This window comes from Lepidochelys olivacea, assembly GCF_965140295.1.
Source record: "Lepidochelys olivacea isolate rLepOli2 genome assembly, chromosome: 8".
Lineage (NCBI taxonomy): Eukaryota > Metazoa > Chordata > Testudines > Cheloniidae > Lepidochelys > Lepidochelys olivacea.
Genome location: NC_140418.1, coordinates 41946741 through 41957360, shown reverse-complemented (window position 1 = coordinate 41957360; position 10620 = coordinate 41946741). Strand labels below are relative to the sequence as shown.

The following is a 10620-nucleotide window of genomic DNA, read 5'->3' as shown; positions in this document are numbered from 1 at the left end:
CCTTCCCTTGGTGAATCCATGCTGGCTGTTCCTGATCACTTTCCTCTCATGCAAGTGCTTCAGGATTGATTCTTTGAGGACCTGCTCCATGATTTTTCCAGGGACTGAGGTGAGGCTGACTGGCCTGTAGTTCCCAGGATCCTCCTTCTTCCCTTTTTTAAAGATTGGCACTACATTAGCCTTTTTCCAGTCATCCGGGACTTCCCCGGTTCGCCACGAGTTTTCAAAAATAATGGCCAATGGCTCTGCAATCACAGCCGCCAATTCCTTCAGCACTCTCGGATGCAACTCTTAGTTATAGCTTGTTCCTCTTTATTGGCTCAGACAGGATCATCACTCCTGAACTAGCACCATACACAAGGCCTGTGCCCAGCCCCTCTCTCTACACAGTTATCTGGCCCTGGTCATGCAGCAGCTGAGCCCCTCTCAGCCATTAATGGCTTTGTGTCCTCCCCACAGCCTGGTGAGATAGGGTGGTGTACTGGGACTCAGGAGACCCAGTTCAATCCCAGGGTCAGCCACAGACCCCTGTGTATCCTTTCACACATCACTTGTGCCTCAGATCCCCATCTGTTAAATGGGGACAGCTCCCTAGCTAACAGGCCACCAAGGAGTGAGGAACCAATGACATCCAAGTCTAGGTACTTGTCCAGGGATCTCACAGTGGCCAGAGAACTCGATGTGCTCAGCCAACAGCTCTACAAAGGTCTGAGAGCAACAAGCTAGAGGCATTGAACCATTAATCACAGGAAGTCCTCTGGCTGGCCGGCCTGATGTTCTAATAATCGGGGCCTTCATGTAAGCATGGCAAACTACAGGTGCTGATACAATGAAGTTACCCCTTGATATCAGACCAGCCAACTCGCAGAGCTGATTCTGTGACTGTACAGAGCCTGTGTCTTGAAAGAAGCCAAGAAAGGTTCACACTGACAGGAGTGAGCCAGTCACCTGCACAAAAGCCAGCTTTGACATCAGCCCAGAGTGGTGAAATCACTGAGCTAGTGACATCACCGACCAGTCTCTGGACAGCAGGCCGGCAAGCCAGAGGAAGGTGCTAAGCCAGTGACTTCACACAGCCCGAGCCTTGAGGCAGTAAACTCAGAGGGGCTTGTACCTTGACACCAGCCCAGCAAGCCAGACCTGCAAAGCTGGATACTTCAGAGAAGCATGTTCCTTTGCACGATTGTGCTGGATATCAGCCCAGCAACCAAGAGCTGCTCTCAGGCACTGTCATTAGTGCTCAGCCTGGCTCAGCTATGGTTAAAATAAGTGGGAATGCTGGAGATCACAGGCCCTGTTTTCCACTAAAAGCAGAGGGAGAGTTTCCTCCCCTCGCCCTCACTTGAGTTCAGAGCTCAGCTCTCCCTAACCCCCCACTTTCTGCCTCTTCATGGGCTGCTTGGGGAACTGCAGTGGGAGCAACAGGCCACGTTGGTGCTTGGCAGGGGAGTTTTCTGGGACCCAGGCCTTCCCACCAGCACCCTCTCTTGCCACTCCACGGCAGGGTGTGAGGACATGTGGAGGGGAAACAGAAAAGATGGTCTCGCTTGCAGGCCAGTGGCTGCAGAAGGCCAACCCATGGAGTTTTTACAGAACCCAGAATTGCCCTTTCTGAGGTTTCTCCCACCTCGCATTCCCACTGGCTGTCTGGATTCTGGCTGTCCAAAATTTCAGGCCAGTGAAGCAGATAGGGCTCTGTCTGGCTGTGGAAGAGACCACCAACAGCTCTGACTCCCTCTACACTTCTCCTGACAAGGGAGGACACTGCTTATGTCTTGCTCTTTTTCCCAGCAAACCTTGCAATGTAGAGGCCTACCTTTCTTTTTTGAGTGATTGTTCATGTGTATTCCACAATAGGTGTGCGTGCTTGCCATGTGCACCAGTGCTGGAAGTTTTTCTCCTAGCAGTACCCATAGGGGAGCGCCCCTAGCAACCCCTGGAGTGGCGCCTCCCATGGCGCGGTATAAGGGGCGCTGTGTGCTTTCCTGCCCCCTCAGTTCCTTCTTGCCGTCAGTGAAGGTGCTTCGGAACTGCTCTGCTCCAGCTTGTTTGCAGCTCTCCTCCAGAACTCTTGTTCATTCAGTGTAGTAGTACCTGTAGTTAAAGTAGTTTGATTAGTTTTCATTTAGTTTAGTGCGCCCGGGCCGGGGCGTACCCCGGGTTTTAAGTCGTGCAACCCATCTCAGCGATCGCTGCAAGATTTGCAAGTTGTTCAAACCTCGGACCAAGAGAGAAAGAGACCTTCAGCTCCAGGCCATCCTGATGGAGGCGGCGTTGACCCCAACTCCGGCGCGCCACTCCGAGTCAGCACCGGGTACTGCAGGGTTGGTGCATGGCGACCCCACAGCACCATCTACCGATCGGCACTGGTCCCTGTCTGTGGGGCATGCCAAGAAGGCTAAGAAGAGGCCTTCTCCGCTGCGGCACTGGAGCAAAACCAGGAGAGAGGCTAGACCCATGTTGGGCAGTCCTTAGTCCCCATCGGCATCTAGGCCTCCAACTCAGGTCGAGCAGAGTAGCCCGGCCCATTCGGAGCAGGCTTCCCCGTATGTCCGGATGCCTTCCAAGCCGGAGGCCCTGCAAGCGACCCAGGACGTTATATCCATGCCAGTACCAGGTGCACTGCCAACGCTGGCTCCGCAGTCCAGAGGCAAGCCGCCGCTGGGATCTCCACAGTTGCCCCTGGCTCGGCACAGGACACAGTCGAGGGAATGTTCCCGACGCTGTTTGCCGCTGTGTGACCATCCCGTGTGTAGTCCACGCAGGTCACCGTCGTCCCCCACCAGGTTGTCTGGCTGGGTTCTGACTGACGGAGATTCCAGGCACTGCTCCGCCTCGAGGAGCGGACACCGTCGAGACTGTGGCAGATGCTACCAAAGGAGCTATTGTAGCCAGTCGCGACACAAACCTCGATGCCGTTCCCGTTCGTCGTCTCGCTCCAGGACCCCGCCGTGGCACCACTCCTGCAGCCCGAGGTGTCAATCGCTATCGCCTCGCCGTCGCGGATCTGCCTCCCGGAGCTGATTACAGAGTAGCTGTGACCAACGGTACCATTCCTCCATGTCTCGTGGTTGGCACCGCTCCCGGTGCTGCCACTCCTCCCAGTCCAGGGACAGTGGCTGGTCATGGGACAGCGGCCGGTCATACACCAGCCCAGCCTCCCTTCGTAGTCGTCGATCGATGGGACAGGCCAGCCAGGCTGAACAGCTTGCTCCACCGGTGCCCGTGGCCGGCACAGTGGTACCAATGGGCTCTGTGGCACCCGAGACAGCCCCCAGTGGGGGCTTGCTCGGTGGCCACAGCCTCAGAATAGCCATCGGTCTCCCTCTCCTAGCCTCCAAGGAAGCAGTTGGTGGGACGTGCACCTTCGGAAAGCGACCAAGTGGTGGATCCTCCATTGCCGGTGGACACACAAAGTACCGTGCCTGCCTCCTCACCCTCCCCTGATGAGGCGAGGACCCTCCTCTGTCCATCCTGCAGGAGGACTCTAAAGCCCACCAGGAACTATTGAAAAGGGTGGCATCAAGCCTCAACCTTCAGGCAGAGGAGGTGGAGGAGCCCTCAGACTCCCTCTTCAACGTCCTATCCACCTCGTTACCGGGCAGAGTGGCCGTGCCACTCCATGAAGGGGAGGCAAAAATTTCAAATGCCTTGTGGCAAACCCCGGCCTCCTTGTCCCCCATTTCAAAGAGAGTGGAACGCAAGTACTTGTGCCTGCCAAGGGGCATGAATATCTATACACCCACCCTACCCCTAACTCCCTGGTAATCAAGTCGGTCAACCAAAGGGAGCAGCAGGGCCCACCAGCCCCCTACTCCAAAAAATAAAGACTCAAGGAGGCTGGATTTGTTTGGGAGGAACATTTATTTGTCTTCGAGTTTCCAGTTATGGGTGGCGAACCATCAGGCTCTCCTGGGTCGGTATGAATCCAATGTGTGGGGCTCTCTGCCCAAATTTGAGGACTCCTTCCAAGAGCGTGACAGGAAGGAGTTCAAAGCTCTGGTGGAGGAGGGTACAGTGGCTGCCAGGGCAACCCTGCAAGCAGTGTCAGTGCAGCGGACAGGGCTGTGCGGTCCATGGTCTCCATGGTGTCCCTGAGAAGGGCATCGTGGCTTCTACTGTCTGGGCTGTCCAGTGAGGTGCAAACCTCCCTTCAGGACCTCCTGTTTGATGGCAAGGCTCTGTTTGGGGAACAGACGGACATAAAACTGCATGGTCTGAAAGACTCCCGCATTACACTTAAGACTCTTGGCCTCTATGTTCCGGCTCCAGCTAGACCTAAGTTTAAGCCCCAGTAGGCTCCCACCCAGGCCACCCACTCTAAATATGAGCCCCCTTATAAAAAGTCACAGGACTATAAGAAACGCCCATGGAGGCAGTCCTGATCTGCCCCCCAGCCTGGATCCTCCAAGGGCAAACAGGTGGGGAAACGGCAGTTTTGACGGAATGCCCGGGGGAAAATCTACCAGTACTCACCAGGGATCCACCCACAATAAAGCCTCCCTGGACCAACCTATCGTGTGCTTTTCTCCCAGAGCGGTCGTGGCTGACCTTGGAATGATGAGTCCTCAGCACCATCTCCTGGGGCTACACCCTCCAGTTTACCTCTTCCCCACCCAACCACCCGCCACCCCCGTCCCTCCTGGAGGGACCCCTCTCACGAGGCTCTGCTCGAGCAGGAGGTGGGGCAGCTCCTTGGCCTAGGAGCGGTGGAAATGGTGCCAGTGGAGTTCAAACTCAAGGGGTACCACTCCCGCTATTTCCTTATCCCGAAGGCCAAAGGGGGGCTCAGGCCCATCTTGGACCTGCAAGGCCTGAACCAGTACATGGTGAAGCTCAAGTTCCACATGGTTTCTCTGGCCTCCATCATCCCCTCCCTGGATCCTGGGGACTGGTATGCCACCCTCGATCTGCAGGGCGCGTACTTCCACATCCATATATTTGAGGGGCACAGGCGCTTCCTCCGTTTCACAGTTGGGCAAGAACACTACCAATTTACGGTCCTCCCATTTGGCCTGTCCACTGCCCCCAGGGTATTCACAAAGTGTATGTCTGTGGTGGCGGTCTACCTCAGACATCATGGGGTCCAGATCTTCCCCTATCTGGACGACTGGCTGGTCAAGGGCAGCTCCCGGTCGCAGGTGCAGGATCACATGGTGCTCCTCCTGTCCACGTGTGCCACTCTGGGCCTGTTGGTGAATGACACCAAGTCCACATTAGTCCCAGTACAGCACATAGAGTTTATCGGGGCAGTCCTGGACGCTACGTCGGCCAGGGCCTCCCTCCCACTGGACAGGTTCAAGACCCTGAAAGGGCTCATTGACACAGTCACAAGGTTTCCAATGACAACTGCCAGAGCGTGTCTCCAGCTCCTGGATCACATGTCGGCATGCACATATGTGGTTCACCATGCCAGACTCAGGATGAGGCCCCTCCAGCTCTGGTTGGCCTCGGTGTTCTCCCAGGCCAGAGACAGGATGGACAAGGTCCTCACTGTGCCTGAGCCAGGTGATCGCCTCCCTACAATGGTGGTCTTCCCTGGGAACATACTCCGCGGGGTCCCATTCAGAGGCAGACCCTTGTTGATGGAGCTGGTGTCCAACGCATTGGACCTGGGGTGGGGAGCCCATGTGAGGGATGTTTAGACCCAACGTCTGTGGTCTGCACAGGACCTGGCCCTCCACATAAACATCAAGGAACTCAGGGCGGTCCAGCTGGCGTGTGTGGCCTTTCGCTCACACCTGGAGGGCAGGGTGGTCAGGGTTCTCATGGACAACATGGCCTCGATGTTTTACATCAACAGGCAAGGCGGGGCCCGATCCTTTGCCAGGAAGCCCTCAGGCTGTGGGACTTCTGTGTAGCCCACGACATTTGCCTACAGGCCTACCACCTACCGGGCATCCGGAATTCGTGGGTGGATCGCCTGAGCCGGGACTTCTCCTCTCAGCACGAGTGGTCTCTTCACCCAGAGGTGGTGCACAGACTTTTCCAAGAGTGGGGAACTCCCCAGGTGGACCTGTTCAGGACTCGGCAGAACTGTTGGTGTCCCCGGTTCTGCTCCAGGGGGCGATGTTGTGGTTCAAATACAAGACAGCACAAAGCTTTAAGCAAGCAAACAGGCTGGTCTGCCAACGGACTGGTCCTGTCAGCTTTCCACCCTCTCCTTTATTCTTTTTCTCCCCCGCGCATTACATTCTCCAACAGATAAAAGGAATACACTGGCTTTGTTTAACATTCTTATTTACCAATTTCTATCTACCACATTCCTTGCTCTCGGGCCTTGAGCCCAGTCCTGGGAGGCTTCCCACGGTTCATGTCATCTGGGCAAGATTCCAAGGTTCATGCCCTTGAGAGGAGCTGTGTGTGCACTGCTCCTACACAACACTCTGGGTGTGCCCTGAATGTTGTCAAGTGCATGAACCTTGTATGAATCCTACAGGGTGGGGCTGGGACAGGGTGCTATCTTCGATGCCTTCCTCCTATCCTAGTCAGGCCAGTTTTTCTATACCTTCCCCCCATTTCCACTGATCGGCAAGGTCCTGGTAAAGATAAAGATGGACAGGGCCCGGGTCCTCCTGATTGCCATGGTGTGGCCCAGGCAACATTGGTACGGGACCCTCACAAGCATGGCGGTAGCTTCGCCATGGCCGTTGCCGCCCCGCCTGGACCTGCTCTCCCAGGACCAGGGCTGCCTCCTCCACCCCAGCCTAGCGGCGCTCCACCTCTCGGCATGGCTGCCTAATGGTTAGGCTGGGAGGAAAGGACGTGCTCGGAAAGGATTCAGCACGTCCTCTTGGAAAGTAGGCAACCCTCCACGTGCCGAGCCTACTTAGTGAAGTGGTCTCAGTTTTCTCAGTAGGCGGCTGAACGGGGCGTCTCCCCCATTGCTGCCCTGATCCAGCTCATTTTAGACTATCTCCTTCACCTTAGAGACCACGGCCTGGCACCCTCATCCATCAAGGTGTACTTGGTGGACATATCGGCCTTCCACCTACCGGTGTAAGGGCACACTGTATTCTCCCATGCTATGACTGGCTGATTCCTTAAGGGATTAGATTGTCTCTTCCCATACATTAGGCCCTCAGTCCTGCAGTGGGACCTGAACTTGGTGCTGGCCCGGCTCACGGGTCCACCCTTTGAGCTGTTAGCTACATGCTCCTGGTCGCACCTCTCATGGAAGTTAGTCTGCCTGGTGGTGATCACGTCAGCAAGACGGGTCTCGGAACTCAGGGCCCTGACCTCCGAGCCCCAGTACACGGTGTTCCATAAAGATAAGGTCCAGCTCCACGCACATCCTTCATCCCTCCCGAAAGTGGTCTCTGCCTACCACATAGGTCAGGATATTTTCCTGCTGATCCTGTGCCCCAAGCCACATGCGTCCAGTGAGGAGTGCTGCCTCCACACTCTGGATGTGAGATGGGCTCTGGCCTTTTACCTGGAATGGACTAAGCCATTCAGAAAGTCTTCGCAGCTGTTCATCACCTCGACCAAATGCATGAGGGGTTGGCCGATCTCTACTCAGCGGCTCTCCAACTGGATCACCTTGTGCATCCGTACCTGTGATGACCTGGCGGCAATCCCTCCGCTGTCAATTGTGAGGTTGCACTCGACTAGGGCGCAAGCCTCGTTGGCTGCTTTTAAGGAGGACATTTACAGGGCTGCCACATGGTCTTCAGTTCATACGTTTACCTCGCATTATGCGATTATCTCCCAAACCAGGGAAGACGTTGGGTTCAGAAGGGCTGTGCTCCATCCCAAGAATTTGTGAACTCCTACCCACCTCCGACAGATATAGCTTGGAATCACCTATCATGGAATACACATGAGCAATCACTTGAAGAAGAAAAGATAGTTACTTTTTCCATAACTGGTGTTCTTTGAGATGTGCTGCTCACGTCTATTCCACATCCCACCCTCCTTCCCCTCTGTCGGAGTTGTCTGGCAAGAAGGAACTGAGGGTGGGGGGAGCGTGCAGCACCCCTTATATCGCACCATGGAGGCGCTGCTCCAGGGGTCACTAGGGGTGCTCCCCTATGGGTACTGCTAGGGGAAAATCTTCTGGCACCGCTGCATGTGGCGAGCACGCACACCTATTGTGGAATAGACATGAGCAACACATCTCGAAGAACACCAGTTATGGAAAAGGTAACTGTCTTTTTCCATACCCCTGACCCCCCAAGGACTACGTTTCCAAGGAGTCCTTGTGGTGGAGAGGGGAGCCTTGCTCCACCTGACTTCAAGACCTAGGTTCCTGACCCTAAAGCCTGAGTTTGAGCTGTCTCTCAGACCAAACTGTCATGCTGGGATTGCTTCCTCTCTCCCGAGGGTTGTGTCTTTTGTTCCATGGGTCTGTCTTTGCAGTATGACTTCTGGAACAAGGCGGAACAGCATCAGAGACTTCCCTGCTCAGCTCTGAAGGGCCAGTATTCTCTGCTCTGTGTGTGCCATGCACATTTTTGCAAGGCTAGCTATGGGCTTGCTTGGGGACATGGTCTCTTTTCAGATACTGTTATTCCATTGGCCCTGTTCTCCTACCTGTGTTGTGTCCCATCGCACAATATGACAGAGTGTCACTTCACCATGTGCTAGTGCCCAAGATGACATATAGCCTCCCACACTGGGAAAATCCCCCATTTATTCTGATCTTTAACCATTGCCCTCATATTTCACCCTCCATAGCTCTTCAGCCAAATATCTGCAGAGTGCTTTCATTTCCATCACCCTCCTTACACACCCCACTGGAGTCTTCACTTAGCCATACTACACATATTTTAATCTGTCCTCATCACTCAGTCCCTGCACCATACTGTGGCTGTAGTTGCTTTCCTCTGAACTGCTTCCCACTTGTCAGCTCTTCCTGGTGGAGCCTAACATTAAATGCCCTAGTCCAGGTGTAGCTGCACAGAGAGAAAAGGTGAGTAAATCCCCTTTCTATGATGTGATGCCTTTGCATATGCAACCCAAAAATGGCACTGCCTTTTTCTTCCATACTGTATAGCAAATGCATGTCTTTTAGGGCTGTGGTGTTGCCCACCTGAAACATTCAAAAGCCATGAGCCAGGTTCCAGAAAACACAAGATTGGCTTAAAAAACAGGAATTTTTTAAAAACAACATCTAGGTTCTGTTTATTTGCCTTCTGGTGTCATAGCCTTTAGGGGCTGTGTTTTGAGGCATTATACTGCAACCAAGGGGGCTAGAAAATTACTTTTTTAAATGAAAGGTGGGATTCAAGTGTATTCCCATGACTCCAAGAGCTGGGGCTTAAAAAAATAAAAAATCATAAGACATGATAAAACTGCAAGAAATACCACACAGTGGGGCCTACACCACATGTCCAGCCTTCTGTGTGACACTCACCACCTGTCATGCATGCCCACAGGATCGCTTGCAGTTGATTCTCCCAGTCTCTGGGGCTATTGAGGCCTGCTCTGCAGGCAGCAGACAGGATCTCTCTCCCTCTTCTGAGTGCTACTGCTGCCAGCCAGCCAGCCCCACGTGTTGGGGGGAGAGGGGGAAGGGAGAGACTCAGCTGGCAGTGCAGGGCATCAGGGATGATCCATGGTGCACTAGTAAAGGGTGCTGCCTGCAGTGATCACTTTGGACATTTGCTCCCCACGCAGATTGGCTGCTGCCTCCAACTGCTCCAGCTGCCCCACATGTTCCCCTCCCTCTTGCTCCCCCTGCCTGGTCCCCTCCTTCCAGGGGCAGCCTTAGGGAAAATGGTGCCCTGGGTGAACTTGTATTTTGGTGCCTCTGGCCCCCATGAGCGCTGTGCTCCCCATATTGTCTCTGGCCCCCGTGGGCTCCTCTCCCCCTTTCCCCCCCCCAATCCCTGCATTCCCTTCCTGCGATCATGTGGGGAAACTGACCTGGATGTACAAAGCGACTGGCCACTCCACACCTTGAATGCTGCTCCTCTGTACACCTCTAGGGGGCTCTGAGGGGGAGCAAGGAACAACATCAGCACTCTCTGCATCCAGGTCACTTTCGCTACCTGGTCTGCGTAAGGAGAGGACAGGAGAACAGCAGCTCCTGATGCTCCCCTCACAGAACAGCCCAGGCGAGGAAAGTGACCTGGATGCATGGAACGCTTGGTGTTGCTCCCCGCTCACAGCCCCCTATGGCAGGGCCAGCCCACAACATTTTGGCACCTGAGGCGGGGAGCTCGACGCCCCCATGCCCCCTCGCTTGGGCCAAAACTTTGAAAGGTCTCAATTCTGCCTTCTTTCTGTTCTTCTCCTTTCATGGTACTGCTCTGCTACCTACCCCAATAAAGAAGAACTAACAACTTAAAATGCCTTGTTCAAAAATTATAAGTAACACTTAACTTTCAAACGTCTGGACAGCAAATGTAACTTTTCTTGTCTGCATAGTAAACATGGGCATTTTTATCTGTTTGAATAATCAAAGTGGTGCTTTCCGTGCCTTCTTGGTTGCAAAGATTTGAACTGCTTCCTGCTGAAGGTCCACAGTCCAAGCCAGTTCATGCTCTACTGAGATGGCTGCAAGGCCGACCAGCCTCTCCTGTGTCATTGTGGAGCGTAGATGTGTTTTTATTAACTTCAGCTTGGAGAAGCTGCATTCTCCACTGACAACTGTTACAGGAAGTGTTAGAAGAA

At 54.3% G+C, this 10620-nt stretch overlaps 1 long non-coding RNA gene across 1 annotated transcript; it reads right to left on the bottom strand.

Annotated features, from left to right (window-relative positions):
• Window positions 1–201: 201 nt before the first annotated feature.
• Window positions 202–9706, bottom strand: LOC311525528. Its single transcript, XR_014712801.1, has 3 exons — window positions 5895–9706; window positions 5070–5189; window positions 202–4181 (listed from the first exon to the last, which is right to left on the bottom strand). It is a non-coding gene; the product is annotated as an uncharacterized lncRNA (long non-coding RNA).
• Between the last annotated feature and the right edge of the window lie 914 nt (window positions 9707–10620).